The sequence below is a fragment of the Phaenicophaeus curvirostris genome, chromosome 1, assembly GCF_032191515.1.
Source record: "Phaenicophaeus curvirostris isolate KB17595 chromosome 1, BPBGC_Pcur_1.0, whole genome shotgun sequence".
NCBI lineage: Eukaryota > Metazoa > Chordata > Aves > Cuculiformes > Cuculidae > Phaenicophaeus > Phaenicophaeus curvirostris.
In genome coordinates, this window is record NC_091392.1 from 44,176,641 (window position 1) to 44,201,330 (window position 24,690).

General features: G+C 48.5%; 1 long non-coding RNA gene across 2 annotated transcripts in view; it reads left to right on the forward strand.

Moving 5' to 3' along the window:
* The first annotated feature begins 959 nt into the window (after nucleotides 1-959).
* The window catches only part of LOC138716633 (uncharacterized), a 65,771-nt gene continuing 42,040 nt past the window's right edge, over nucleotides 960-24,690 (forward strand). The window contains exons 1-3 of one of the 2 annotated variants that reach the window (XR_011336693.1): nucleotides 960-1,115; nucleotides 1,689-1,808; nucleotides 5,996-6,106. This is a non-coding gene — a long non-coding RNA (uncharacterized lncRNA). The remainder of the gene's footprint in view (nucleotides 1,116-1,688; nucleotides 1,809-5,995; nucleotides 6,107-24,690) is intronic. The other variant, XR_011336694.1, reaches the window with a different exon arrangement.

Here is a 24,690-nt window from a genome sequence, read left to right on the forward strand (position 1 = left end):
AACACTGAGAAGAGTACCAACCAATGAAGGGGTGAGGTTTGTCCTTCACAGAGAGGCTAAGAGGATGGCTGATCCTTACAATAACCTACCCAGACAGGTCAGAAATGCAGTTCTGGAGATGCCTCACGTTCATTCAGCTTCCCAGACATGGGCAGACACTTCACCAACACTCATCCAGTCCTGCCCTTAGGGAGTACAACCCTGCTGTGGAAATTATTGGCGGGAGAGAGGAAGGGGAAAAATATCTTTTACATCTGGTCGACTACGTGTTTCTTTTCCCGTTGCTCTGCTTACTCCAGGAAGCGTGTTGCTTTTGCAACTGCCTGAAATCCCCGAAATGGCCCCAGTCCCGCTGTGCCAGGAGAAGGGCAGGAGGAGGAGGGGCTGCGGGGCCGGGAGGGGCTGGCTCCGGTCAGCACCCTGGACAGGGGTGGCCCTGCCTTCCCCTGCCTTTCTTCGCCTTCCCCTGCCTTTCTTAGCCTTCCCCTGCCTTTCTTCGCCTTCCCCTGCCTTTCTTCGCCTTCCCCTGCCTTTCTTCGCCTTCCCCTGTCTTTCTTTGCCTTCCCCTGCCTTTCTTTGCCTTCCTTTGTCTTCCTTTGCCTTCCCCTATGTTCTCGTGCCGTTTACTCCCTTGCCTCACCTTTCCTTCCTGTGTTTTGTCTTGTATTTCCTTCAATTCCCTTGCCTTCGTTTTGTCTTCGTCCAGGCTGGCAGGCAGCCTCCTGGTATGGCAAGACCCTGCTTTGGCTTGCAACCTGCACCAGCCCTTTTTCGCTCTTGCTTAAGAACAAATACACAGTGCTGTGGCTCTGTACGCAGCTGCTCTGAAGCTGTGGCTTAGATCTGAGTTATTTTTTGCAGATAAATCCTCTTTTCTATCAGATTTGACATCAGGCAATCCCTCCAGATCCCTCCCTTTCTCCCTGTATGAATTCCCACTTCTCCTCCCTGCTCTGTGTTCTCTTCCTTTGCAGCTGTGCCCTTACCTCTACATACCTCCCTCCCATTTTCTTTTCTTTCCCTATAGCCAGCTCTCCGTGACTATAATTTCATCTGCTCACTTTCTGCTGCTCTGCATCTCCACGTTACTCTTCGTGTCTCTGCTGCCTTCAAATGTATGTATCTTATTGCTTTCCTTTCTATATCTCTTTTTTTCACTCCCTCTCCTGGTTGTTTTCCTGTGGCTGATTCCACAGTGCTGTCAATTAATCAGAGAGCCCTCTCTGCCCTAGAGTTTTGCGTGTTGAGATCAGGTGCAAAATATGTAGTATGTGCTTGGTTTTTTGGGACTCTGTTATAGCTGATAGGGCTTGGCATCCTCTACGGGGCACTTAAATGTTTCACACATAGCTCCTTGCTTTCCAGCTGATCTGAGGAGGAACTTCCAGGGTAGTGGAAGCAGAAAGCAATCACAGAGAAGGAATTAAATCTACACACAGTCAGATTTACCGGCTGATGGATGGGTGGGTTGGGTAGGGCTCTGATTTAAAGCACAGATTTTCCCATATCTCAGAAGAACTCTTGCCTCTGTTTCCCTCATGGTCTGTGCCTACACAGAGAAATCAGCCCAGGAATGAGGTAGAAGGCCATAGAGACCTGGAGAGAAAGAGGAAACTTGCAGAGAGTTGTATCTGGGGCTCATTCCAGGAATCCAGTGCTGATTTCTATCTCTCTGCTCTTCTCCTCAGGCTGGGTGGCACAGGAATCATTCCAGGCTTCCCTCTGGGAGCTTTACAAACGCTGAGATGTCACCAAAGCAGATCTCCAACAACGCTGTGGGACACCTGGAATGTGCATTGATTTATTTGGTAGGAGCTGGTACCTAGCGGGAGAGAAGATAGGCTAAGGGCTTTGGTGTTACTTGGAAGTGATCTAATTTGGGAGGATGGGATCTCAGTTTCAGTTGCAGAAAATAATTTTCATTCACAGGGGCCCAGGCAACTCCCAGCCTACACCACTTTTGTTGGGATTTAGCCAGGGGACCATGAAGAATGAGACTCATGACAGCACCTTAGGCATTTGGATTTGAGTAGTGAGGAGAAAGGAAGGAGGTCTTGGCTGCCTTTCACTTTTTTTTTTTTTTTTTTGTGCTTTTTGAAATGGGAGCCCTTGTGGCAGCATCAGGTCCATCCACCAGTAAATGAACTGCAAGAGTTAGGAATTGAGTAGATGGGTCTGGAAAAACAGCAGTTGTGTTTCACCTTGCTTGCTCAACAAACCACAGCATAGCATCCAGAAGAGATCACAAACTGTTTGAAAGAGTCAATGGATTTTCTGTCAAGCTGGAGCTGCCCTCTGTAGTGTGACATTTACATTTTTACCAGACAAAGTTCTTCTGGACTGCGGTTTTCCAGCTTTTGGGTTAATAGGAGCAGAGGCTGGCTCCACATTGTCTGTGGCTTGACATTTAGATGTCTGTCAGAGTTGGAGAGAGAGGGCAGTAGTTCAGCAGTGCTTAACAAAAAGCTGAGGGAAAGGAAAGCCCAATTTTTGCTTCACCTTGGACACTATCGGTTTTCTTTTTACACTACTCTAACGAAGGCCAAGGAAGAATGATATCCACTCATAGCTCCCTCCCTGGCAGAGAGCTGCCACGCATGGCATTACAAGACCCAAGCAATCCCAGAGTGAGGTTGGCTACACTATGTGTGAGTCCTGTGCTGAAGACTTTTGATGGACTCTATATCTAAGCAACACCAATGTCTTCTTCCAGTGCAGGACACAGCACTGTTCCACTTGCTGAAGCTGCAGGACACTTTTGCTTGCTTTAAAAACAGTCTTCTTCCCTTGCATATATTTTTTTTTTTTTGCTATCACTGTTTTGTAATAATTACAAAAAGCAGTTTCTGATGCGAGTGCTCACAGGGCTCAGCTGCCTACCCATGACATGTGGAAAGAAGTTTCTCTTCAGGGACTCTCCTCTAGGGCTTGTCTGGGACTCCTCTCTGCTCTTTCAGTGCCCTCCTCCTCCCCCCCACCCCCCGGCATGTCCAGCACCTCACTTCATCTCTCCCTCATAGGTCCCCAAATACCTCAACATAGTACCCCAGTCTCAAACCCAAGCCAGCTACCGGGTTAATCCACTTTCCATTACCTCTTTCCAACTAGCAATTTCCCTGAACAGTAATCAGACCTGCTATTCAGCATTTCTGCAGTGCTTGAGCTTGGGGGGAGCTCAGAGACAGCACTGCTAATTAGCTCGCATCTTATCTGTCAGGTCACTGTTATCCCTGCTTGAATGACTTAGATACCAAGGCACAAAGTGACCAGCTCCACAGAGGGATCTGAACTCCTTGGATTTTAATCTTACTCTTCCCTTCTCTGCTGATAGCAATAGAAGGTCACTGTAATTCTGAGCCCAGAGATAGAGTGTCGGGTTTTCTGCTGGTGCAAATCAGCATAGATCCACTGGGACTTCAGACCCCACTCTGTGTGCAGTCTTCAGAGATTTCTTGGCACAACTTGGGAATCGACCAGCATTTTTGAGCTCAGGTGCCCGAATGATCTCAGCCTTTCTTTTCTCCATGGCACACTAGGATAGCCAAAACATGGGGAGATGTATAGGGGAGCTCTGGAGGAAAATTCAGGATGAAGAATGAAGGCATGCACATTCCAGTGTGATGGAGGCTTCCACCTGGAGTAGGTGAATGGCCAGGATGTTTTACCCCAGCTTTGTGGAGACTCATTCAAAATGTTCAGACCATCCTTTCCCATCAAACATCCAAATACTGCCAAGCCTCAAGGAAGAGAGTGTGCTCCTCCTTAGCCCGTTTTTTCACAACTCTGATTTTCTTGCCTCTTGGAGCAAAGGAGCAGAGGATGGACTTTTCCTCCCATGGAAGTGGGAACACACCCCAAAAGCCCCTGGGAGCCCCCACCACATCTCTGCATCAACTGTCTCCAAGCGTGAGAGTGATGCCTGCACCTCAAACACAACCTCACATACCCGGAGCCCAACACTGACTTTTTCTGTCTCAGCTTGCCCATCACACTGGCTCTTCTGGGGCCACGATCCAGCACTGAGAGAACTCCATGCTGCTTTTGGGCTGGATTGTATGGCTGCTGGAGTGGTGCCCATGGCAAGGGCAAGCCGAGACCCAACTTCCCAGGGGCACTGGGGATGTGCAAGCGTTGGACAGTCCTAATAGCCCAGTACTGGGGCCAGCAGAGGGCACTCCGATACCACCACTCACCCACCAGCCAGAGACCTCAGGTGGGGAACGGGGCCACCCCCAGAGCCCTGTAGCCCTTCTCGGTTTTGCCCTGGGTATAGGAAGCAAAGGACAACAAGGGCAGCAGCCTGCAGTCCTGCTTCCTTTATTGCGGGAAGGAGTAAATGGATGAGGAGGCTGTAAGGGAGAGATGTCCCTCGAATCTCCCTGCTACCCATGCCTGCCTCCACCAGCCCACAGCAGTCCCACCACTCAGACACGGACAGTGGATGCAATGCATAGACACTCTCTGAGGTGATGGGTGCAGTGTGGCTCTGGCACAGGGCAGCTAACGGAAGGCATTGCCTTTCAGTCCTTGGAACTGCCTTGGGCTCAATAGCAGGACCCATCTGTCCCTGGTGTCTAATGCTGATGTTGTTCCTCCTTCCCAGCTGCCTATGCTAGTGGTGTCCCTGTCACTAGGACAGACAAGCATCTCCCAGCCACCCCCACCTTGCAGACAGACTCTATGAATGTCACCAGGACTGACTTGCAGGTGGAAGATGGTCGAGGCCAGTCCCTTGGCAGATTAGAGCATTGCCCTTAACGGAAAGGACAGCAGCACTGCTGCTCATGGTATGAGGTGGCCATGGCAATGGAAAGGGCTTGAGACATCCTTTGGAGAGGTGCCTGGCAGCAGACTCTTCTGGAGAAGAGTTTTGCAGAGACCACAGTGCAGCAAAACATTTCAGGAGACTTACCAGCAAAACTCGCACGAAACTGAGGATCACTGTGGTGAGCCCTCTCCTGTCTCCCTGACACCTGGAAGCCCTTTGCCAGCAGTTCAAGGAGTGCTGCGTGATGGTGCAGCAGAGATTGCTAGTGCTGCGCTCACAGCATGATGCCTCACAGGCATTGCTGGGCTGCAGCCACAAAATCAGAGGTGCTTGAACTGGCTTGCCCGTTTCTGCCCAAGCTCTGGACACCTTCCCCTTCACAAAGTAGTATAACAGCTACATGGGAAACCAGGATCTCCTGGAGCTCTTGGGGACAGGAGGTCTTCTGGCTCCTCTGCAGAGGCGGCAGGAGCAGAGCACCTTCCTACGTGCTCTGAGAGCTTGAGCGCCTTGCGGTTTTGCTGCAATAAATCTGGAGCAGCTATAAATCTGGAGCAGCTGGCTTAAGTTCCTCCAGGGTTCAGAAGAAAACACATCCAGCCTGATGTGTTTTGTTTGCCCACTCACTGTGTTTCTAATTGGAATGTTTGTAGCTTGGAAAATTGCTTCTTAAACTACAGTACCCACAGGCCTTCACTGGCAGCTTGACATAGCCTGCTCCGGCAAAACAAACCCCAGACCTCTGAACTGGGTCTTTCTTACCTGACCCATGCAGGCAGCTGGAGGTCTTCAGTCAAGCCTGTCCTACCAGCAGCTGTGCTTACTCGGTTCATTGGGAAAAGACTGGTGAGATCAGTGAGTGAGAAATGCAGCTGTGATTCCTGACCTTCTCACAGAGGCCATTTCTAGACCCTGGTCCTAGCAAGCAGGGTCTCCTGAGTCTCTCTCTCCTCCATTTCTACTAAGCACCATCCAGAACTTTTTCTAAATGAACCCCAAAGTCCAGTTTGGGAGAGATCACAAGGCAGAAACAACAAGCATAATGAACCATATTTAAAATGATATTTTTTCTGCCTTTGGAGTTTGGTTAATTTATAATCTATAAAAGTCTCTGCATAATTGTGTCTTGATTAAAATGGTATAATTAGGCGCTCTGGATCTCTCTCCCCTTTCCCTAAGATTATTTCTGTCTAATTGCTTTAATCTGTGTTTTCATGCACCCACTAGAAAATCAAAGCATGCTCCCATGAGGACGCGGGTGAGAGTGAATAAAGCTGACGACTCATTAAGTGCAGCAGAGAGAGGAAACTGCATCTAAATCACCACTACATTAACAAGGTAAAATAAAAAATTGAAATGAATAAATAACAAAGAGATGGAGGATTTTTTAAAAAACAACGCAGCAAACCAACCTGACATAGATTTTAATATTAATTAAGGACATACTGAATAGCAAATTGTCTGTAGTTAAGGCCAACTTCCTCCATTGTTGTTAGAGAGCAAAAGGTCTGGGAATTTTAATTCTCCAAATCTGGGGGTGTTTTGTGGAAGGGGCAACTCTTGTAGAGTGCAGCCCTGCTATGGACAGAATAAAGTTCACTGAGCTTGAGAATAGGAAGGGTGTCTGCCCAACTCAGCAGTTTAAAAGAGCAGTGCCACAATTAGCCTTGATCTGAGTGAGAACTGGATCAGACTCCAGGGGGACCAGCACCTGGATTCATGCAAAAGGTACTGACTGGTTGACTGCATTGCTACAGAGGCTTGACAAGGCCTGCAAGAGTTGACCAAGTCCATCCTCTGTCCTCAGAACAGAACAACTTCACCTCTCCCTTCCAGGCAAATTTCTGTCTTATTATCAACAATGTTCAGGCTATGAACTCTACCAGCTAGCCCCAGTAACCTAAAACCAGGTCACTCATTTCCCTGAAAGTGAGAAATCTGGAAAAGAAGATATTTTTTAAAAAGCTTCTGGCTATGTGTATGGTTTATGAACATCTGCTCTAGTTTGCTGAGGAGAAGACCATGGTACTGCTGTCCTCTGCTCTGTCGTCGCAGGGGAGACTAACTGTGCTGTCTGCTTCTTGTCTAGCTCAAGTGCAAATTCCCACTCACTGCTGTGCAGAGAAGCTGATTTTTACCCCAGACGTGACTGAAAAACTCTGTCACCAAGCTGTGCACAGCCCTGGTTATTTTCAGCAGTGTTAAGTGACTCGGGCAGGGCGTTGTATGGGTGCAGCCACTCTGCCCTGGGACCTAGAGCTCTGCATTGTGTGGCAGTGCTGGTACCAACTCCATGGCTCAGTTGGTAATCCAGCTACTCAGAGTGTGCACCATGATGTCATCCCCCATTTCCACTGACAACATGATTTGCCTTTAACTTATCCATTCCCTCTTCATTAGTATGGGATGTCATGGAAATGTGCTGTTATGTGAGGTTCTATATAGGTCCTCTGCCAAAATTTGGCTCCTTAACCTTGGCCAAAATTTAGTTGGTCTCTGTCTTGTCATGACCTTCATACTCAGTGCTACGCTGCAGTTCACATTTTTCCTTGCCATGGATACATAGGTTTCAAAAAGTGAAGGCAAAACACGTATGGACATGGCAAGGAAATCCAGGAAGAGCATTACTTGAGCAGTGAATAAGAGCTATTTTCTCAGCAGAAAGCTTGATCCAGCTGCATCCTCTGGGTCCCTGGCTGCAGGGCAGGCTTCAAAGCTTCTCCCTGACTGAGAGAACACTTTGCCCCTGCTCTATCAAGTGGGCACTTCAGTGTCCTGAAAGGTTAGGGGCACATATTTGAATGCCCTGCTGGGACACTGCCTGACAACAGTTCTTGGTCCCTCAGGGTCTGCCTGTCAGCATCCCATGAGAACCAAGCGCGGAGAGAGGCTCTATGGTCACGTCAGCATGGCAGCTGACAGGATAATACTGAAAAAGAAAGGAGGCTCATCTGCTTGCAGCCCTTGAGTTCAAGAAGAGCCTAATCTAATTAAGTGGAGACCACTATCAAATTACCAGCTCTCTTTTAACGTAGCCATTTTAAGTGGCTTGGTGTATTTATAGTAAGCAAGTTAGGGAGGGCTTTTCTCTCTTGGGGTTATGCTTGTGTGTAAGGGAGAGATGTATAATGTTAAGACTTCTGCTTTGATTTAGTTCCCATACCCAGCCTGGAAAACTTTTTGCAGAAGATTTAAGATACCAAAATCTGGTCCCAGCTAGCTTTTTCCTATGCCTATGGAGGGAGTGTCTGTCTGGGTTGTTTCCAAATCTTGCCCAGTTAAGCAGTACAAAAGTTTTCTTTTGGGATTAAGCTTTCTGTAAAGCAAATGTATCTTGCTCAACTATCTCAAATCAGTCAACAGACTTGAAAGGGCAAGAGGAGGGGCTGACTTGCCGTGGTCAGAAATCAGCAGCCGTTTTCTGCTGAACTGATGGGAGTGGGATAGACCTGTCACCTCAAAGAGAGTGAGCAGAGAGGCTCTTGGCCCCATAGCCTGGTGTGGGTTGTTGGCTGATGGAGTGCCCCAACTTTATCTTGTGCTGAATAGTCTTGCTGGCAACCTATACATCACTCTCCGTTACTCTCCCTGTAATTCCATCTCTGGGGGAGCTCCTGTGCAGCAGGATCTGTGTCAGATGATCCCCCAGGCTTGAAACAGGGAGGAGGTGGGGAGTGTTCTCTAGGAGCTTTTTCCATGCATAACAACATTAATAATCCTTAGCCCTTTATCTAAAGCTTTTACAAATGTTAATTCATTAACCTCTCACAATCACCCTCTGAGGTGAGGATTATTATCCACAGTATTGGAGAGATGGGGGAAGCTGAGATGTGGAGCACCCAGCCTGAGGCTGTGGGACAAGACAGTCAATGCCACCAGGTCCTCCCTTGTCCTCCAAAAACTTGTCTCTTCTCTCCCTGTGAGGGGAGGGCTGGGTTCTTCAGGTCAATCTGTATCTGATAAGAAACATTGCTGGCAATATTTGCAGTTCATTTCTGTCTCTGAAAGAGCCTTTCAGGACTAGTTGGGGCGTGGAGCCTTGTGCCACTGTGCCATCGCAGACTATCACCATGGGAGAGTTTGATCTGCATCACACAGAGGCCATGCACTGTCCTTTCTCCAGGTGCTGAAGTCCCCAGTATGTTTCTGTGTCTGTCAGGTCACTACCTGTATGATTGCTTGTAAGCAGAAAGGAAAAAGCAAGGGGGAGAGAGAAACAGGGAAAAGGAAAAAGGCAGAAGGCCTAGAAAAAAGAGACCTTTTTGTCCCCTTCACCCTCTCCATTTCCTTTCCAGCTGGGATTTCTTCTGCTCTTAATCACATGTCTCATTCCTGATGTGAAAGATTAAAAACCAAGAGATTAAAAGATTACACAAAGTGGATGAGATGGACTTCGCTGCCTTCCTTCCTCTTGCTGGGACAGACCTCAGGGAAGTCTCTTCTGCTTTTTCCATATTCCTTCCCCTCCCACTCCTTGATCTTTACAGATCAAAAGGCCTTTGCCTTCTGAGGGTTTGAGCCATTCTGGCCACTCTCTGATCCTTGCTCAGGGGCAGGTGGAGAGAGAAATGATATGTGTGAGCTTGGGGGAGCCACTGACATGATGTCCCAGCTGTCCATCTTCTTGTAGCATTTCTCCTCTCAAGAACTCTCCATCCCTAGGCAGTATATATTGCTGGAGAGCGCTATGACAAGGCACGAAAGAGTTCCAAGGCCTCCTGAACCCATTGCAATGAAGGTACTACCCATGGTGATGTGAAACCCCTTTTGGGAGTTGAGCACATGGGAAGAAGGCTAGAGCAGATCAAACTGGTGGAGGGTTCCTTTGGCTATTTCTCCTCTTGCAAGGCAGGTGCCAGGGACACATAAGGGACCCTGTGAGTAGATCTTCAGCTCTGATAAAGGGATTTTTTAGCAGCAAATAACTCCCGAGGGGTTGGGGCTGTGGAGAGGAACGTATTTGTTGCGTTTTGGGTTGGCCTCTTTGTTCTCTGCTGTCCTCTAGACACCAGTTACTCCAGACTGCCTTCTGCTAATAGGGCCTTTGAGAGCTTGAACTGTCTCACTGCAGTTTCAGACCAGGGCTGCAAAACACAATACCTTTCTGCCCTTTGATTTTTCTGTTCCCTCCTTGCTTGAGTTCACTGTTGCTCTTCTTGATGGCACAATAGCCAACAGAGTTAGGATTGAACTTGGCTCCCCCTGGACAATATCTACAATCGATTCAAAGCCTGGAGGTGTTACCTCGTCCCAGGAGAATCTCCTAACTGTGGCATGCTCAGAGACCTCTCAGCCTGATGGAGACAGCATCGTACAGCCCTTGCCCCTCCTCCTAGGTCCACAGCTATTAGAGGAGAACCTGGAAGCACTTCCACTCTGAAGGGTCTGAGCAAATTAATGTCCAACACACTCATGGGATGTTATTTCCAAACATGCTGCCCCTTGTAATGAAAAATGGGCTCCTCTTCACAAGGCATCGATGTAACAGTACAGGAACTGCTGATGCTACGTAATGCATACACAGTACTTGCCATTTCCCACAACCATTACAATGTGCAGCCACTTGTGCAGAAGGAGCCTTATGTCTTCATTCCTGACAGCTGCCAGTCCCTGGAAAACAATCCCTTCTCTCCCTCCTCCTGGAGTCCCAAAGCCAAGCTGGGAGGCTGGGAGCACACGAGCAGGGAAGGAAATCTGCCAACTTTGTCTTTCTCCCTCTCGCTCTCTCTTTAGCTGCCTGTGAGGGAGGTTGCAGTAAAATAATGAAATAAAAGCCAAGGCCCAGAGAAAGCTGATTCATCCACAGCCCAGGGCCAGCGGCCGGCTCCAAGCAGAGCTGTAAAATCAATCTGTCACTGCTCACCGCAGTATAGATCAGTGGAGAGATTCTGACTGCAGCGAGGGCAGAGCCCAGCCTTATTCTGGGGCCTGTTTTCCCAAGCCATAGGGCCCACTTGTACCCCAGGGAGAGACGAGCAGACGGGCAGAGGAAGAGGCAGAGAGGGAGAAAGGCTGATCTCTGTCTCTGTGAGCTGGAAAAGCTCCCAGTGAGGCTCCCTTTCCTGGCAGCACACACCTAAAGCAGCGCGAGCAGGCTGTGTGGCTGCCTTCCCTGCCTGACTCTTCCTTCCGTGTCTGGGTAAATGGCCCAAGGGCTACGAATTGAGGAAGAGAGAGGAATGTCTGTCTGCACTCCTAGCCCCTAATCCCTAGAGGTACCATCCATGTTGAGCATTACCTGCAATATCCCCCAGCCTGGGAAGAGAGGGTTAAAAAACTCAGTTTTATCACCACCTTTGTGACACCCAGATTCAGGGCTATTCCAGGAATTAACAGTTCCCTGGTGTATGTTGGAATAACACTGGGGAAATGCTCTAATAAGGTCACCCTTATTAGGGTTGAATAATAGGGCCTGTTCACCCCTAGCAATGTCTCCAATCTTAGAGGATGCAGCAGCCCAACAGAGCAGCAGCTGAGCAGAAAGATGTAATCCAAGGTGGTTCTTAGGGTTGTTTCTATCTGTGTTAAGCAGGCAGAAAGATCAAGCTTGGGTGGAGCGTGGTGGTCTGAGAGACATTGGCACAAAAAGAGTTAGAGAATAATTCTTCTCCTGTAGTGCAGGATGTAGAGAATGAGGTGCCTCTGCAGCTGACTTAAAGTATCTATGACGTCCTTAGGAGGTTTTTTCCTTGGTGAAGGTTTGTTTTTTTTTTTTTTAACTTGTGAAGTAACAAACAACAGAGTCTTTCCAGGGCTTTTGACAAGGTCAGAGCCTCTGCAAAATAAACATGGAGGTGAACATCTATACCCTCTGGGTGATCATCTGCAACGGGATGAATAAGCATGTGGGACCTGGCTTCGAATCAGATCAAGGACCCAAATATCCCACAACTGCTGGAGATGTGATGCTTGCTTCTGCTTGTCTCTCAGGGCAGTTCTGCTCTGATGGATTTAAGTATTGTTCCTGGGTCAGTGGCAGTATGAGCAAGTACTCTTTGACCCTCATGGGCCCTGGCAGTACAAGAATCCTTTCCCAGTACTTCTGAGTACAGAATGGGCCTGTGCCAGCAGGAAAGCCTCTGGGAGACTCATCCCGAACATACTGCAAGATGATCCTGGAGGAACTTCAGCAGGAGCAAATCCTGCACTTATTTGGACTTGGAAACCTTTTCTCTTACTTCAACTCCCTTTAAGATTAGAAGTGTCTGTCCTTCAAGGAGGTAGAGAAAGATGGAAGCAAGCCTGTTCCTTTATCTTTTACCTTCAAAAGAGCTTGGAGGAAAAACTCCATGGTCATAACCCCCCAAAGTGATAGAGGCAAGGAAATTAAAATCTGTAGTTGCCAAGACAAACTTCCTTCTCCTGTCGTCGCAGGTGGAGTGAGTAGCTTTGATATTTAATATGCTTAAACAGACATCTATAGATGATCCAAGGAACATCCAGAAGTGTCCTCAGAGTTGCTTGCTTCTTGCCTCTTTGAGGAGTGTGTGTGTGACTGTGTGTTTTTTACCCTCCTAAGTTTGCAGGTTTGGTGTAAAAGAGCATACAACAAGCTTCCTATGTGTCATTTTCAGCACAGCTGATGACCTTGTGTTTGTACCTGGTAGACCAACTTGTTTCTTCATGCCATCTATGTGGTGCATGTGATGCCTGGGGCTAGTTTTATAGATGGGTCCATTGTACTTGTTGCCTGTGTTCTGAGCGAGGCAACTCATTCCAGTAAGGCTACTGATGGTTTTCCCCTCTTTGTACAGTGTCTGTGGGTTTGGATTCCTGTCCCTGAGGCAGTTGTATGCATGTGAGCAGGCTAGAGGTGGTCCTGTACTTGCTGGCTTTGGATTTGCATGGGTTATTTCTCTCCCAACAGAGAGAAAAACGTGAAGGGGGTCAAAGAAGCTCACCAATCCCCTACAGATGTGCAGGTATGAGATAGATGGGGTAATTACATTGTTCTGTACTTATACAATAACAAGCAGGATGCCATAGGTGGTGCATTGGGATATCGCAATGGGATATCACAATATAATGTATTTAATAACAGCACTGCTTGGAGTGGGGTGTGCATGTAGCAGAGTAATTCCTCTACAGTTCTTGGACTGCATGAAGAAAATAATTAGTTTCCCATCAGAGGTTACATGCACTTGTACATTTGTACCTGCGTGCATGTGAGTTTTGTGGTCTGCTTTCCTAAAAACTGTTGCAAGTGTGTTGATATTTATGCTGAAGGGGATGTCTCCACCCAGCTGTTGTGTGTGTGTATGTTTATGTGAGGCAGAGGTGCAGATAGTGTCTGTTCAGCTGCAAGTGGAGGTTTCAGAGTGTTTCCATTTGTTCTTGCAACCTCTATGCGTATCTATGTGAAGGACACAATCAGGTGGCAGAAGAACATGTGGGTGTGAATTGGTCATGAGTAAACGTAGGTGTTGGAGCAGGTTTCTAACATCAGAGTGGCCAAGGGCCAGAACAGCCTCTGAGCAGGGAGTAAATAGTGTCACGGTACTACGATAGAGCTTGAGACATTTCTGAGCAAGATTATATGATGTGGTTGCCTGGAATAGCAGGAGAGTGGATTGCGCATCCCAGGAAGCCACTTCCTATCCCATGTCCTGTGTTCCTAAGTTTCTTGGCATCTGTTGCATGTCTGCATGTGTTCGAGTGAGATAGGCAGTCCCTCCACAGCAGCAGTGAGTGCCAGGGATATATCATGTCCCTTCAGTTGTGGTTTGTGTGTCTGCATGTCTGTGTAGGGATTATTTGTGTCTAGCGATGATATGTATTTGTGCTTTCTGTGAAGGGGCTGAGAAGTAATTTCTTAAGAGTCCCCCTGTGTTTGGTTTCCTAGCAGGTATTGCCTGTGTGCCATATCTGGGGGATGAGCTGTAGCTGGCTCCCCAGGACCTGGTGTACAGGGATGTTTGTTTCTGACTGTAGGCAACACCTTCATCAACAATGGCATGTGTGGGTTTTGGCATAGGCAGGCAGAAGTTCTTCTTTAGGCTGGACATTAGGAAAAAATTTTCATGGAAAGGGTCATTGGGCACTGGCACAGGCTGCCCAGGGAGGTGGTTGAGTCACCTTCCCTGGAGGTGTTTAAGGGATGGGTGGATGAGGTGCTGAGGTGCATGGTTTAGTGTTTGATAGGAATGGTTGGACTCGATGATCTGGCGGGTCTTTTCCAACCTGGTGATTCTATGATTCTATGATTCTAGTACACGCTTCTTGCATGTGTACGAGGGTATGTGGTTATGGGTGGTTTCTGAGGAGCTGTTGCATTACACTGTGTGGTGATTTGAGGAGGTGTTTGAAGGTCTCGCCGGAGCAGTCGCATATCTGTGTTTGTGTGTGTGTGTGAAATGTTTCCCCCACCTCCTGTTGCATTTTTACATGTCAATTTTCTTAGCAAATACCACAGCGCATGTTTCGAGGTGTAGTTTCCCAGGGCTGTTGCACATACCTGTGTCAGTAGGCATATAGCTGTTGCATGCATACGTGTGTGCATGTAGCTCCTCAAGAGCTGTTGTTTACACCTGTGTTGTTCCTAGAAACTGTTGTATTTTCATGTGGGTGACTTGTTTTGGAGAACCTGTAGTCTGTGTGTGTGTGCATGTGTGATTCCCCAGCAGCTGGTGCTTGTGCGTGTTCCTAGGAAGCTGTTGCTTGTTGTGTGTAGCTCTTCAGCAGCTGTTGTAAGGAAATTGTGTGTGTGTGCAGTTCCCCAGCAGCTGTTGCATGCGTGCTCATGTCTCCGGTAGAGGCCCACCCCTTTCTGCCTGCACCAGAGTGGTGGCTGTGCAGGCGAGGAGAGCTTGGAGCTGGCTCCATGGGAAAGGGACATTCGCCTGTCACAGCCTTCCCAGCCGGGAGAAGCAGTGCCAGCTCTGGTCCTAGAGCCCTATCAGCGGAGCCTGTGGCGAATTAATCACTTGCGTTTTAAATGCCAATACAGCCCTTTCTGCCTTCTTCTCCCAGTGATGCGGATGCGGCGAAGGCAGCAAATCCTCCGGCTGTGCGTGCCCTCCGTGGACTGCTGCTCCATCCTTGCCTGTCGTGCTCGCCTGTGTGCGTGGCTGGGAGGGCTGCCTAGGTGCAGCCGGGAATGAGACAGCTGTGGGGCAGGAGGCAGCACAGCTCCAAGGGGTGACCCAAGGTGGGGAATTCAGCCTCCCCCCTACACACCCACAGGGCTGCAAGTTGCTTGAAGACGGGGGTCTTTTGTGCTTCTACTTCATCTCTGTCATGCCCTGCATGGATGCTGGGAGCAATCGTCCCTCCAGAAGCAGGTATGTGTGTGTGTGTGTGGTGTGTGAGTGCGTGTGACACGTTTTTGTGTGCAGTCCTTGTGCAGCTGCCTTGCATGTCCTCATCTCCCTGTTGTTGTCTGTGTCGCCTCTCGGAGAAGCGGCTGAGATTGGAGAGGGAGGACTGAGTGGGGGAGAAGGGCAGGATATAGGGATTGCCCTTCTCCTCCAGCCTGTGCAGGCACTGCCTATGGGGTGGACATCTCTGATCTGAGGATGAAGGCGAGGGGGTGAGTGCAAGGGAGATGGACAAGTGGATAGTGCAGGGGGGGGAAGGTTTGGGGTGAGGGGGAGAGAATGTCCACATGGAGTGATGAGAGGGAGAGAGGCTTGTAGATAGGTCTCCCTTTCAGTCTCTGTGTGTGCGTGCACTCACTTAGGATGCTGAATAGGTCCAGGGCTTGCTGCACACAGCTGGGCTTGACTGCTCTACTTCTATTCAGACCTTGCAAGAGGAGAGGATACATGCATAGGTGTATATATACACGTGTGTGTGTCTTCACCTGAGTATACATATATATGTGTATATATATATACAATCCACACATGCATGTGTGTATACAGATATACATAAATGTATATTGCCTGTAGTTATGTGAGGGAGAAGGAGACAGCCTTCTCTATTCAACAACGCCCTACTCACTGCCTCTTTGCAAACTTTGTTGGGGAGCCTTTGCAAACAGTGATATATGTGTGTCTGTGTGTCTGTGTGCGTGCACGCGCTGTATGAACATTTGCCTGGTTTGGATGCAGGGGAGTGAGTAAATCACCGCTCTGCTTCTACACTGCTCTTCTTGGAGGCTGACTGGCTGCAGAAAAGTCATTGCGTGGTGTCTGTCGGGTTTGTGAGTGTGTGTGTCTGGTGGTAGGAGCTGGATATTTACGTAGGGGTCCAGGACAGTACTTGAATGCATACGTATGTGTATATGCATTGCTTGCAGGGTGTCTGCGTGCCCATTTATTCCACCAGAGAATGCCCACATTTTTATGCATAAGGATCTTCCTGCTTTGGGGCATGGGATGGGGGGAGGAGAAGCTGAATGAATGAATGGGAGCAAGAGGAGGGGGAAGGAGGAGGCGTGGGGGTGGGGGAGAAAGATGAACAGAAGCATCCTATTCTCATCCCAGGACAGGCAGGAGTGCACAGCTGCTGCTATTCCCATTCCAGAGCTTGGATGTGGCTGGGGAAAGGCAGCATAAATCTGCCCATGCTGCAGCAGGCAGCATATTCGGGAGCTGCTGTGCGTAATGCTCTCATGTGCTTGCTGGTGTGGCTCCCCCCTACCTCTGCATGCACGCATGTGAGCACACGTGTGTGCTCATTGCATGTGTGTATGTGCGCGAGGCAGGGGTGGCTGTGCACAAACGATACGCTTGCAAACATCCTTGCAAGCACCCAGGAGAGGAGGTGTTGGTGATGGGGAGGAGAGCATCACTCGTGCGCTGCAGGCGTGTGAATCTTGCAACCGTACACAGCCTGCGGTCCGTCGGCACCAACTCTGGGCTCATGCAAGCGTCTGCTGCTGGGGGCCAGTGTGTGCACACAAAGTGGGTGCACATGTGCAGGAAAGATTTAAGAGCTGCTCCCCTTCCTTTCCCCTAAAGACTGGAGAGCACAACACTTCTCCCCATCCTGGAGGTAGGGAGCTATAAACCAAGAGATGGAGCAGGGAGATGATTGCTGAGATTGGAGAGGGGGTAAATATTATGTAGGGAGTGTGTGTTCAGGAATGGGGTGGGGGGGATGTTCATGTCCCTGGAGGGGGTCTAGAGGGTTGGGGAGCCTGGCTGCATTGCATGCTGTGAGCCAAAGAATTTGTCATGCACCAGGAGGTGGGAGGGAGCAGGAGTGTGTGTGTTGTGGTGGAGCTGGTGTGGAGAGGGAGAAGGGGAGCTGTGCTGGGTTGTGGGGATTTCTGGTGACCTGTATCCCCCCTCCCCCCTGTTCCCCACTCCACCATCACTCCTGGGTCCTGGGAAACGCAGCCTGACAGCATCACTAATGTAATATTCAGAGAGCTTCATTTGCATGGAACATGCATTATTAATATATTTAAATACAGCCCCTCTCTCGCCTCCCCGCTCCGTGCAGACAGTACCAGCAGCAGTGAGGAAGCTGCAGGGAATGGAGGGGTGTCAATGCAGTGCTGGGGGTGAGAAACAGCCACTTATAATCCACTGATTTTCCCAGCTTAAAAACCTTCCCCTACTCCCAAGCCCATTCCCAACCCTCCTCACTTCATTATTTTCCTTTGGGAGGTGTCTGTCTTATGGGGCATCTAACTCACAAGCATGCAGATTTGTCGGTATGAAGCCTTCGTTGCTCTTTCTCTACCAAAAACTATTGCACTGAGGGACGAATCATAGATGCGTGGCCTTTCCCTTCTTCACTCAGCTCCAGGCAAAGTGGGTATTTGGGAATATGCTGCTTGATGTGCCTTGCTGGTGCAAAGCTAAGCTGTGGAGCAGAAGCTGCTTGGAGGGTAGAGAGGGCGTTTGGGAAAGGGGGGCATACGGAGGTGTAGCTTTTGCTGGGGGGCAGCTGGCAGTTAAAAACTGAAAGATAAAAATCACACGCAGAGGGGGAAAGCAAGAGGTGGAGGAAACATAGCTGTGATGGTGTCCGTGATGTTTGTGCCTACCTGGGTCATGTCAGAAAGCCAGATGCAGCTCCAGGCAGAGTGCAGCTGCCTCATCTGACCCTGTTGAAAAGTAGTGTAGCGCACTGCTCACCTGGGAAAAAAAGCTAGTGGTCATATCAGGGCCTGTTGAAACCTCCTAGTGCTGTCAGAAGCTGTGTCAGAAAATATCAGCACATTTGCTGAGAGAAACACGGCTGCTCTCTCCCTCATCCCAAATATTGTGTTTTTTTCCCTTGATCCCCTGTACGTGTGGGCCTGGGCTAAGCTGTTTGTTTTATTAGTGTGAAGGAGAGCAAAGGACATACAGGGAACTCCTCTGTCCCCACATTCTGGTGAGCTCATTGAGAGGCACCCTGCTCTGGGAAAGGGATGTTATGTCCCCCAAATATGCTTGCAGCCCTCACTCATGCCCTGGCACTAGAGTAGAGCAGGAGCAGCTTAGGTGCAGAGCAAATGTGTTCCAGGAAAATATACCCTTTTCTGGCAGCAGAGGAGCTTTTGCTTTTCTCTTCCACAGAGGAGCAGAGCTGTCCTGAACATTGAGGGATGCCAGGCTGCAAGCAGGTAAAGGGAAAGGTGGAGCTTCCCTTAGCACTGCTGGTTCTGCTAATGGGGGTAGTCCAGCTGGTCCTGATGCTGAATTGCAGCAGGTGCTTGAGATCTCTTTGGGGTTTTTTGCAGGGCCAGAGCTCAGTGTCCTGTGATGCTTTTCTCTGTGTAAAGAGGAGTGAAGTATGAAGTGGGGTTGAGCCACTGAGGGAAGGCAAGCTGAATGCATGGAAGTTGTCTCATGCTGGGAGGCAGTGAAGTCCTTCTCTTGGGCTGGAAGGGGAGAGTGCAAAGCTCAGGGACCAGATCCAAGGGCTGTGACCCACCTTCAGCCCTTTCTCTCAGCTGCATCAAGATGGGCTTCCTCGAGCTGTGAACCAGATGAAGGCTATATTTAAAGCTCCAGATGAGTCAAGCTTGGCACTTTGAAGGTGAAAATGACTGTAGGACTATTGTTTGCTTCAGTGGTGAGATGCTCTGGCAGCAGTTATGTCTTCACTTTAGCAAAGCTGCATTTGTGTCCTGGCTTTCCTGTGTTCCCCAGCTGGTATCAGTTTTGTTACTTGCTTTGCCGTTCCCTGGCATTCTCTTTAAGGTATTATAGCAGTTCTTCAGGTCTCCTGGGAGTTCAGGGGTACTTAGTTATTGCCTGAGATGAACCACTTTCCTCACAGGCAGGACTGACCAAATAATTTTCGGTCACTGAGGAGAAATGACCTCATTTGCTCAATACTCTTAAGCCAAGAGGAAACCCAGTTCCAGCTGACCAGCTGAGTTACAGAAGGAGGGAAGGGCAGTTGTCACTCTTTCCACAGCATTATAAGGGATGGGAAACAAGCTAGTAGGATCCAAGTTGAGGTGAATTACTTGATGGGTTTGGTCCCTAGATGTTGCCCCTTGCAGGGAGTCTTTAAGGTTCTCAGGCAGCTCTGGTTTGAGTAGGCACAATGGCTACATGGTGCCTTATAGCAGATGATCAGATGCCACGGAGACAGGCAGGGAGTCAAAACTCCAGAGGAGAATCTGTCCTGTTGTTGAAGGTGAGGCCTATCCATCCTCCTGTTCTCACTCAACTGATATGCAGGGGCTCTTCCTTCCCATCTGCAGTCACCCCAGCGAGTGTATCTCCAGATTTTCAGCCCTTTAGCGTAGAGCTTAGTTCCAGACAGTGCTTTGAGGGGCTGATGGCACAACAGGAATTTCATAGAGGTGAGAAAAGGTGTCTGGAGGCCAAGAATCCATGTTCTTCCCTGCGTAGAGATATCCACACACAAAGTTAACACCTGTCTGGTTTTGGTAGCCATAGGGGAATGGCTGTTTGCAAGAAACTGTGGGTGATTTTGACTCCTGTGTGTGTCAGTTAGTCTAATAGCAGTGAGATGGAGCAAATACTATTGTGAGGAAAGGTTATCAGACACATGACTTGGGGAAGGGTTGTCACAGAGAAGTAGGAGGTATCCCTTGCTCTGCCATGACTAGCTCATGGGGAAATCTCTTGCCCTCTATAGTCCTCAGGACTTACATCACTTCTGATTGGCTTGGGTGACAAGATAATCACCATAGAAGGTGCTATAGATATGCAGACTGTGTCTCAGGATGGTGTACAGGCTACCAGAGTCTTTAAGGTAAGGTGTCATATGTTTGTATTCATTCTTTCAATGGCTTATGCACTCAGTCTGAAGAGCAGCTGGGTCAGAGCTGCCTGTGTGTTTTTAGGTTACTATAAGGACTCCATGAGCTATCCTTCCTCTGGGAACACTGGTTTAGGCACGGGAACATGTATGTTTGTGGATAGGGATAGAACCATTTTCTGCTAGGCATTGTCTGTCCTGTCTTCTTGTATACGCAAGTTAAATCTGTACATGGACAAAGTCTCTGTGTGCATGTATGATGTCATTCCCTCCTCCTCAGCTTTGTCTTTATTATCCATATATATATGTTCCTGTGTTCATTTTTGGATGTGCCTGTGTGTGATGCAGGTAATTGTATGTAGCTTTATTTGTGGAGTGACTACACACGCATGTATGCGTATATGGACCTTTTCCATTTCTTGGGCTTCATCCTTGGATCTCATCTCAAGGGGTACGACTATGTAAGTCTTTGTAGTTGTGTGGCATGTCCAGCTGGAGGATATCAACCCTTCCTGTACATGTATATTCTTCTCCCTACCTCTAATGAGGCTGTTTCTTCTTCTCCCTGGAAAGAGGTCCTGCAGTTTAAGAAGTAATCTCGAGTTGTATTACCCAGTGTCACATATATGAAGTAAGTTAACTTTACTGATATCTGTGTACTCAAGCACATCCAGAAACATCAAGCCTTGAAGCACAAGTGAGGGCCAATTCATATTATTTCCAAGGCTTTAGTGAGACCAGTCCGGAAAGCCTGGCATTCAAACGCCAGTGCTACACTAGCAGCACTAGTGTGATAAATTGGAGGGAATTCAGAGAAGGGCAACAAAATTGATGAAAAGGCTGGAAGGACTTATTTATGAGGAGAGATTAGAAGATCTAAATATGTAGAGCTCGGCTAAATGATGAGATGATAACAGTTTACAAGTATTTGAGGACTGTAAATGCCAAGGAAAGGGAGAGATTATTTAAGGTGGCGAAAGATGGGCAAAGTCAGATGTATGGGATGAGGCTGAGCAAAGAGAAGAATATTTGGCTGGCTCTGAGGATACATGCAAGCCGCCAGGTGTGAGTGCTCAGACTGGCTATGAAATAGTCTTGCAGGTTTACAGAGACATGACTACTTGCAGCAAGGAAACACATGGTGGTGAAAAGAGGTGGAGGGAACAAGCAAGACTTGGCTAGCAGTGGAGGTGGAGTGATCTGCAAGGCCTGTTCTTCACATGCAGAGTCGCCAGGAAAATTTTCACGGATGCTTGATGGTCTTTCACCTTTTACTGATTTCCTATCTTGCTGCTGGGGAGAACCTGCAGACAGCGTTGTTGAAGGAGCGGAGAGGTGGTACTGGAAAAATGAGTAAACAGACTCTGATGGAGTTGGAACACATTATTCTTCCTGTGTCTCCATCCCCTCTGGCTGGAGAGGTGGTCTAGAAAGCAATATTGTGGTAAGTGCCTGTAGGTGAAAAGGGCTTTGCCACAGCAAATTTCTAGGAGGTTACAGGCTGGAAGTTCCACAGCGAGTGGTTCCCTCTTGCCAGGCAAAGATGGCTTGGCATGTGGACAGTGGGGTCAGGAGGATCAGATTTCCCTCCTCTGTCTTCCTAGTCGCAGATGGTCCAGAATTGGGACAACAAGGTCAGAAGGATTAACACCCCTCCTTCTTTTCCCCACTGCAGTCACAGGCCAGTAAAATTGTGTCAGATCATAATAAAAGGATTAGTGTGGAGAGGCTGCCATGAATAGTGTGATAGACAGGTCAGGGAAATGGAAGGAAATTCAGCGGGGTTGGCCCTGTTACAGATGGTCTGCAGAAAGGGCTCTGTGTTTATTAATAGGGAAAGGGGTTTGGGTCTTACAAAGTCTGGAACAAGACATCAAGGGGGCTAGCACTCAAGCACAGATGTCATTCCCAGCAAGGAACTGTACTGGGATGACTGGTTGAAATGACTTCAGACCTCCTTCCAGCTTTAGGGCAGAGGGGAAAAAAGTCATTCTTGGAATGTTCTCTGTTGTTTCCTCCCTTGTCCATTCATTTCTATTCATTGTTACTCATAGCTACTGTCTGTCCATAACTTCTGCATCAGCCTGGCTATGGAAAGTGACAGGAATATTAGAAGGACTCTACTGAGCCAGGTGTGAGATTCTTGTAGTCCACTGTCTGCAACAGAGTCTAAAAGTGGTAAGACTATAAAGACTGGACAACTGTGTAGGAGTATTTCCTGTGAACATTCTTTTAGCCTCCAGTGATGTGTTGCTGAGGGACCTTGTGCTAGAAGATCTATTGTACACTTCATAGGTCTCTATGGATTCTTTTCTTCCCTGAATTTGTCCAGCCAATTTTTGAAGTAAGGTTAAGTTTTACCATCCACAAAATCTCAAGGCAGGAAGTTCTGTAGCTGAAACATGCATTGTGCAATTCAAGCTCTCCTGTTGTTCGTATTGAACCTGTTACTTTCTGGTTTAATTTCCTGATCCCTCTACCCTTCTTGTATCATCATTTGTTTTATAGACCTGCCTCATTTTATGGTCTCCATTGTCTCCTTTCCAGTAGCCTTTCACCTTTCTTCTTTCTGCATCAATCAGCTGCCTCTCTCTTGGCTGCAGCAGTGTACCTTTGTAGTGACAGAAGGACATGGGTCATTGCTAGATGAGAAGTGACATCGCAGAGATGAGCTATGCCAGGTCCCACATAGGCGAAGACTTTTGTGTGAGCTACAGTGGCATGATGTAGAAGGAGATGAAGAAGCTGGGCAAAAACTCTGAAACCAGTTGAAGCTGCCCTTGGCCACCAAGAGATGACTGGGCAGGATCCTAGAAAGCTTGAAAAATAGGAAGGGGAATTTGAAGTGGACCTTGAGTTGTGGGGACAGCTTCTCTGTGCACGAGTGGTGGTGTTCAGCAGAGGCAGGAGTTGGGACTGGGCAATACAGAGCAGGTGAGGGAACTGAACGGCCAGAGGTGATAGAGTTCTGCTTGGGGCCCTGACTGACGGATGTTCAGATAAGCAGATTGATGGTGGGACAGTCTGTAGACATGAGGGCCTTGAGAAAATATGGCTTAGACATTCTGCTAGCGCAATGGGCAGTGGAGGAGATTGGGAAGAGAACGTAAGAGGAGGTGGACTACTTATTAGGAAGCTCTCAAGCCTAAGCAAAGCACAAGGATTTCTTGACTCACTCGAAAGAGATACATAAGAGTGAGCTCACAGGTCAGGACTAGACTACTCTAAAGCAGATAGAGAGATTTAGCAACAAAACTCTTACTGAAATTAAGATTTTTTTTGTACTACCTGGCTAGCTGAGACCCTCAGCCAAAGAGAAAGAAAAGCTCCAGCCGGTGCTGGAGAAAAGATGAATGAAACAACAGCCATCTTGTGAGTAGTCTTCAAATAGAATAGGTTCAGAGGAAGAAAAAGGCCCTGGTAGGGTGCAACAACCTTATGGTATTGGAGGGTACAGGGAGAGAAGAAGATGCCCCCAGTAGTCCTTATGACATTTCCTACAGAGGATAACTGTTCTTTGAACTAAGGGCAGTAGGGGACTGAGGTGAGTGGTGGAAAGCCTACTTAGATGCTGTCAGATGTGACCTGGGCCAGGACAGGCAGCTTGGGCAGTGAGGCACAGTACTGCCAGCAAGAGGAGGAGATGGGGGAAGAGGTTTGGTGCAAAGGAAATGACAAGGTGTGAAGGCAGAAAGGCCTGAACAGCATCATAAAGGGAGATCAGTGGTGGTGAGATTTCTGTAGCAGCTGTTTACGCCTTGAGAGTTCAGCCTTTGCTCCCCGTTCCCTCTCTTGGGGCAAGGAGCTCTTCTCCAGTCCCAGCAGCCTATTCCCAGCCCAGTCACACCGTGAAAGAATGCCACAGCCTTGCTTTTCCTTACAGACCAGGGAAGGTGATGGGAAGTGTTGTATCACACCTTGTGTGTGTAAAGCTCTTCTGCCAGCAGCTAAGAGAGGAGATGATGAGGGAGTAGGCATATTTTCTGCCTCTCTTCTCATTTACTGTAGTTTTCTTCTGTCTCCTCTCCCATGCTGGTGGCAACCTTTCTTCCCTTCCCTGTCTGCTAACCTAACACCACCTGCATCCTGTGTCTCTGTTTTCCTTTAATCCATGTGATAGATCAGTGACAGACCCCCACTGTAATTTTTTAAATCAAAGCTCTTTATCTTGAATTGAGCAAGGTCAGGGGAAGCATCTTAAGGCATCAGTTGTATTTTCTATCTCTGCCTTAGAGCAACTTAAAGGATGGCTCAACAGGATTAGTAGAAAGCTCAAGATTGCACAAATGGGTTTGGCAGGGGCTGGCTGGTGGGCCTGGGGGAGTGGAACAGTGTTGTGCTGGGAAGTGGGAGAGCTGGGATCTGCTAAGGGCCTCCACCATTGCCTGCTGACCACTGCACCTCTGGGCATGTGAAGGCAGCTGGGCTGATGCTGAGCACAGTCCTGCTGCTGCCCTAGGAGGGAGCAGCCTCCGCCTGCAGCTCTGCTCTTTGCTAAGCAAGGCTGCTTAGTGCCAGCTGGGTGCTTCAGGGCCAAGGCACAGGGGATATCGCTCTGTGCTTCAGGGATCATTACCCCCCAGCACAAGGCTCCCTGCAAAGCCTAGAGGGACCCGCTGATCACAACAGAGCTATGTACAGCTGGAACGCAGCGAGTCAGGCCTTAGGAATAAGCCAGAATGCCATTCCCTGTGGTTCCAGTGGCAAACTTTCCATTCCCTCCCCAGCCTGCTGGGTGCTGCTGGAGGTGTGAATTAGCAGTCCAGAAGCATGGTCATTAGACTGCTTCTTCAGCTTGGCTT